Raw genomic sequence first — 6,401 nt, 5'->3', positions numbered from 1 at the left:
TATTTGCAACTAATTAAAGATTGGGATATGTTCATCAAAATTCAAGGAAAAGGTGGAAAGGTTGATGATTTCTTCTCTACATTTGAAGCAACTAAGGGCCTTTTGTTGTGAGGACACTCACAAATCTATGCAATGGAACAAAAATACCTAAATTACAAGCTTTCTTCTCTGATTTTCCATCAAATGATTTCAATGGCCTATTTGATCTATTGGAAATGTCTAACCAACCATGTTTTGTTGCTAGGGTAACGAGATCCTTCTACAATGTCCTCATTCCAAGTTCAAGCATTCATGTGTGCTTCTCTATCATGGCCCTCCATTGGATTTCTCTGATTTTCCATCAAATTATTTGAATGGCCTATTTGATCTATTGTAAATGTCTAACCAACCATGTTTTTTTGCTAGGGTACATGGATCCTTCTACAATGTCCTCTTTCCAAGTTCAAGCATTGATGTGTGCTTCTCTATCATGACCCTCCATTGGATTTCATAGGTAAGCAACTAGTTCTTGATTATTATTTTTGTGCAATTCACTTGAGATCTCCATTAATGGGAAGTTAATGTTACTATCCACAATATTTATGGATTCTTGGGTAAATTGTATCATATTTATATTATATTCAATTTCATTATTAATCTTATTATTTCTCATTAGACTATGTAAAAAAATTGTATAAATATTTCTCTATTAACATTCTTTGATCTATCATTGAACTTCTTAGCATTTTTTAAGAAAAAATGGTGTTGATTATGATTGTTGGTGTAGGTGCCTGAGACTATTTTACAAAAAGACTCTCCCTCTTATAACAGAGGAAGAGTGTGGATCAATAGAGGCAGGCAAGAATTTGTAGATATTTACACAAAAATGTCTCAAAAATATTTCACTTCTTTCATGAAATGCAGAGTAGATTAGATAGCAATAGGAGGCATGTTGTTCTTGTGTCTGATGGGGAGGCTAGATACTTGTCCCCCTTCTCAAAAAGTTTCTATGGGAGGTGAATTATGTGGTCAAGAATTTGAAGATGCATGGGATGACTTGGTTGTTGAGGTATACATTTTACTTCTCCATCTTCTTCAAATCATAATTCTATGATATTAAGAGAGGTAGTAGATTTCTACAACCTATATAATGATCAATGTTTACTACTTTTGGATTAATTTGTGTAAGATTTATTTGCATCAATATTTTGAATCACATTCCATGATTTATTATCATGGAGGTGTAAATTTAATATTCATGTTATGATATTGTGATTGTATCATTGATCAATTCAATTTTTGTCTTCATTAAAGGTAACACTCTAATGATGGATCATTTAGTAGTACTGACATTGCTTTAAAATTCCGATGATGGATCATATAGTGTGAGTGATGGAAAGAGACAAATAGTGGAAAAATCTTTATACATGTCATGATATCGTGCTTACCATGGTGGTTAATATGATACTATTTGTATGCAAAGCATCATCAACATGGACTAAAGGGACTCATTCAATCTCCCATGGTACCTCCCTAATGCTATTGAGGTGAGAGAAATAGTGGAGAAAAGTGGGACTTTTGAGATAGAGAGAGTGGAAGTATGTGAATGCTTGCCAACCATGTCTCAAAAGGAATTTGAGGATTTAATAAAAGACCCAATTATGTTTGGCAAGGTGAAGGAAAATCTGGTTAAGAGTTTTGTGGGATTGAGAGATGAAATTTGATTGATGAACAATTGAAAGCAATACAATTGTACTTCTAGACCTACCCTAAATGATGTCATAAGCTATGAATTTTAGAAGTTTCTACCCTTCCACAAGCCATATTTCATATACCCAAGAAAGAAAATAACCATATTGAGTTGTGTTAGTACTACTGCAATGGCCACCCCAAGCACACCCAAATTTACCACAAAGACAAGAACAAAATTTAAAGGCACATGAAAAACTACTATTAATATAGAACACCAAACCATAAGTGTGGCAATGCCCTGAAAATGAAGGGAGTCACTCAATGGCTACAATAGGCTATTTGTGAGGTGGTCTGACATAGAGTAGAAGAAATAAGTGTGGGCCATTGTTGTTATACTTGGGTCTTACCCCAACCTCAGTGTGATACTTTATAGATTTATCCACAACAAGCTAATTAACCCATACACAGTGAGAAACATGAGTATGGTCCTATGTAAGGACAGTCCTATTAAAGGCCAATTCTTGGACCTAAATGCCTGACTACATATGACATGCTCCTTTTGCAATGCTTGACTACACATGACAAGCTCCTTCCTTGATGATAGGTATGTTTTGAAATCATGCCCCTTTCAATTTTATTGATTAAATCATGCCCCTTGCCCTATATATCTGAGATATTCTATAAAAATAGTTGAGGCATTCTAATTTGTGCTTTCAAAATCTACTAACATTAAAGTAATTCTTCAAATTTACTTTATGAAATCCTACCCTACTAGCCCTATTCCCTTGAGGCATTTTATCAAATAGTTGAGGATAAATCTCATCCATGAGGCAAAAATATTTATTTTTGATAAGTTTCTATACTTGGAGTTGTCTATACTCCTCAAGGTTGAGTTTTGTTAATTGTATTCATGGTGCAAGTATGGTGAGACAATACTTGAATTTGCATAATAATCTTCATTTTATTGTCAAGAAACTGATAGAAGAGGTGAAAAAAAAAATAAAAAATCATTGGTTTGTCCAACCAATATGTAGAAAAATTCATAAAAAATTCAACTTGCATTTCCCTTTAAAGAGTGGGAGGAACACCAACAAAATTGAGATGAAAATACGAGTGTAAATATATGTAGACAAGAAAAGACAAAATTTTGGGATAGTGCTTAACCCTCTGTGGAAAATGTATGAAGTATTCCATTTAATTCCACTACCCAACACCTAATACAGTCCTATTAAAATAATCATGGCATATACACAAAGATTTTGTGTCATGAAAAAACAATAGTGTGGAAATAAATATCTTTGGCCAAAAGGGTGCATGAAGGGTGTTGGATAAAATTCTAGTGACTTGTATGTCACATTTCCATATTTAATTTTTTTAAAAAAAATTAAAATGTCAATGTCAAGATGTACTTTGGACATAGAAAGTACCCCCACTAAGTCTAGTCAGTGGGATCCCCATATCCTATTAAATAACATAAGAAAAAAATTTAAAAGAGAGCTTCTTAAAACCTGGAAAATCATGGCAATGGTAGGAAAGAGGCATGGCCCACCATATCCTAATGTCATGCCTCACATAACCACACATTTTAACGCAACCCCTCCCCAAATGCGACCTCCTCCAACTTATCGCCACCTTTTCCATGCCTTCTCATGCCGCATCCTCCAAGTTGCCAACTCCCAGCACCTTTGTCACCCTCTAAATTTTTGTACTTTCATGTATTGCATATGAGGATTAGGAAGTAAAATCACGAGTGTTAGTGGAGAAAGGGAATTAGTAAAGATATGTGGGGGCACTATGGGTATGCAATTAAGAATAAGAAATAGTAATATATGTTTTGTTGTGTTATAATACTAATAAAATATATTAGATTATATGTGGTATTAGAAAATCGTATATTTAGCTTGTAAGTTATTTATTTTAGTTAAATGATTAGTTAGTAAATATCAATGTAGTTAGATAAATTTTTATATAATATAGAAGAATAGTTGGGGTGTCATAGAAGTATAGTTTATCTAAGTTGATATAGTTATCAATAATATTTATAGGTATATAATAAATAATATTTAGTGTTAACATTGGAATGTATGATGGTATGCAATGTATAGAGCAATATTCCAAATGTGAATATATATATGTATATTATTAAAACTAGATTACATTGTAGATAGAAATAAAAATCAACATAGAAATGAATGGTACTAAGGTTGTCATGTACTACATGATATACTAGTAGTTTTTATATTTACTTATATTATCATTTTAATATAAGGTCTCGATAAGTATGGGCTATGACACTAAATGATAATTTGTATGAGTCACCATTATATTGTTGTAATATATGTTGTATGATGTGGGATATATAAATGAATTGTTGTTCTATTTCAATAGTGTTTGAAATGAGACAAATTAATATTAGCTATTTTGTATGACAGTGAAGTGTTTCTCAAATTGCATAATTTATTTTGTTGCCCGACTAGGTATGAAAATGTTAATGGAAAAAGTGTACCTATAGTATAAAACCAGAATCTTTTGCATCTTAGGACTAGAGAATGTAAATTTTATACAAACTAATGATACATAATTGTTGTCACATGTATCTCTCCTTCAACATTTAAATTTTTATCAATTGTTGTTATTTTTCATTTATATGTATTTATATTTCAAATACATTTAACATTTATAGGTATTTATATTTTATAAGAGTTTATAAGAGTCTATCACTACAAGAATTTAGAGAAGTGTAATGACATGAAATATAATGTTAAAATGTTTGAACAGAAGAATTTAAAATTGTTTAATTATTATTGATAAAAATTTAGATTGTTGTTTTTCATAATAACTAAGATTTGTGTTCTTTAAGAAGAGTATATCATTTCACAGTGACCATGATCATGGTAGATCTAATGTTGGGAAGACAACTTTGTTATTTTTTTGCATTATTCTTTAAAGGGCACTAGCTCAATGGAAGAGCACCTAATTTATAAGTAGGAGGATGGTGGTTCAATTCCATCGTGCCCTAATATGACTAAATTAATGATTAAATAAACTACCAAATATAATACCAAATATAGTACCATATATACTACCAAATATACTACAAAATCAACTACCAAATATACTACCAAATATATTACAAAATAAACTACCAAAATTACCAAATTAACTACCATATAAACTACCAAGTAACAAAAATAAATGACTAAATCAATGATTAAAATAGTTTAGTCATAAATTTGGTTGGGAGATAAATGTTTGGCAATAAACTACCATTGGTCATGTAATCAAAATTAGTCACATATCTATAATTTTTAGTAGTTTATTTAGTAATATATTATTATTTTTGTACTAGTGATTGAGTAAAGATCAAATATAACTTTTCAAGGTGATAAAATTGCATATGTAGATGTATGTATATATGTATGTATGTATGTATGTATATGTATATGTATATGTATATGTATATGTATGTATGTATCTCTGCATCTCGTTATCGTGCCCTTGTGATCTCTATATATGTATATTTGTATGTATGTATATACATATATGTATGTATGTATGTATGTATGTATATAAATAGAGAGATCTCTATATACATACATACATACATACATAGACACACACATGTGTGTGTGTGTATAAATATACATATACATATACATAAAGAGAAGCTTCTCTAATCACCTACTAGGGGAAATATAAAGAGAAACATGTTTAGAAGGAAAAGAAAAGAACATTTACATAGGTACCTCTTCTCTCCTTGAAGAAAATCACAAAGCAACACTACTACATTTCAACTTGAACACCACAAATTACATTGCCATCACAAATTTTCATCACAATTTGACCCCAAATGTTGCAGTGCTACAAAGGGCATAGAGATCATAAGGGCATGACACATCAATGAAATCACAGAGGAAGGGCATGGAGATCACAAGGGCATGACAATGAAATCCTAGATCTCCACTAATCTCCACCAAGGGCATGACAATGAAATGCAGAGATCATAAGGGGAGGGTAATGAAATGTAGTGATTGCAAGGGCATGCCAATGAAATCTTGACCAACATTTAGAGCTCTCCACCCTCTTTCGCATGCAACTCTCCACAATAAAAACAAATGGGGAATGATTTATGTTGTGTTTTTTTTTTTTTTTTTTATATCTAAAATCAACTTCACATTGTATTGTAACTCTACCATAGGTGTTTGATCCTCCATAGCTTTCATTTTGGCATTTCAACATTGAAGTTTTCAAGTTTCCTCTTCATTATATAGTCCTCTCCACCCTAATACCACTTTGTTACTTCGTTAAAATCAAAAATTGAATAAAACCAATGATAAACAAAGACCATATTCCATAATCCAAATAATAAAACAATAAAACTCACTCAACCCATGCCAAGTGTCTTAGCTCAAGATCCTACACAAAAATAATGCAAAGCAAGAAAAATGGGCAAGAAATTTTAGAAAAACATATCATAGCAAATATTTTTAGAAAGAAACAAGCCATAACCTATTTAAATTGGTTTGGTTGCTAGTTATTTGGGTTGATTACAAATTCCTATAGGACTGTCATCAGATTAGCTACAATAAAATGAACAATTAGATGTTCCCAGCTAGCCTAATCAAATACAATTTTCCAAGGTGATAAAATTGCATATGCAGATGTATGTATGTATGTATGTATGTATGTATATAGAGAGAGATATTGTGGATTGTGGAGATTAGTGGAGA

The 6,401-nt window shown here is 31.3% G+C and overlaps 1 pseudogene; it reads left to right on the top strand.

Moving 5' to 3' along the window:
• Window positions 1–469: 469 nt before the first annotated feature.
• On the top strand, window positions 470–1,703 carry LOC149552569 (gibberellic acid methyltransferase 2-like; annotated as a pseudogene).
• Window positions 1,704–6,401: the final 4,698 nt, after the last annotated feature.

This window comes from Cupressus sempervirens, chromosome 6 (assembly GCF_028749045.1).
Source record: "Cupressus sempervirens isolate cs-2001-9-10 chromosome 6, ASM2874904v1, whole genome shotgun sequence".
Lineage (NCBI taxonomy): Eukaryota > Viridiplantae > Streptophyta > Pinopsida > Cupressales > Cupressaceae > Cupressus > Cupressus sempervirens.
The sequence above is the reverse complement of the archived record's forward strand: the minus strand, read 5'-3'. Positions and strand labels throughout refer to the sequence as shown.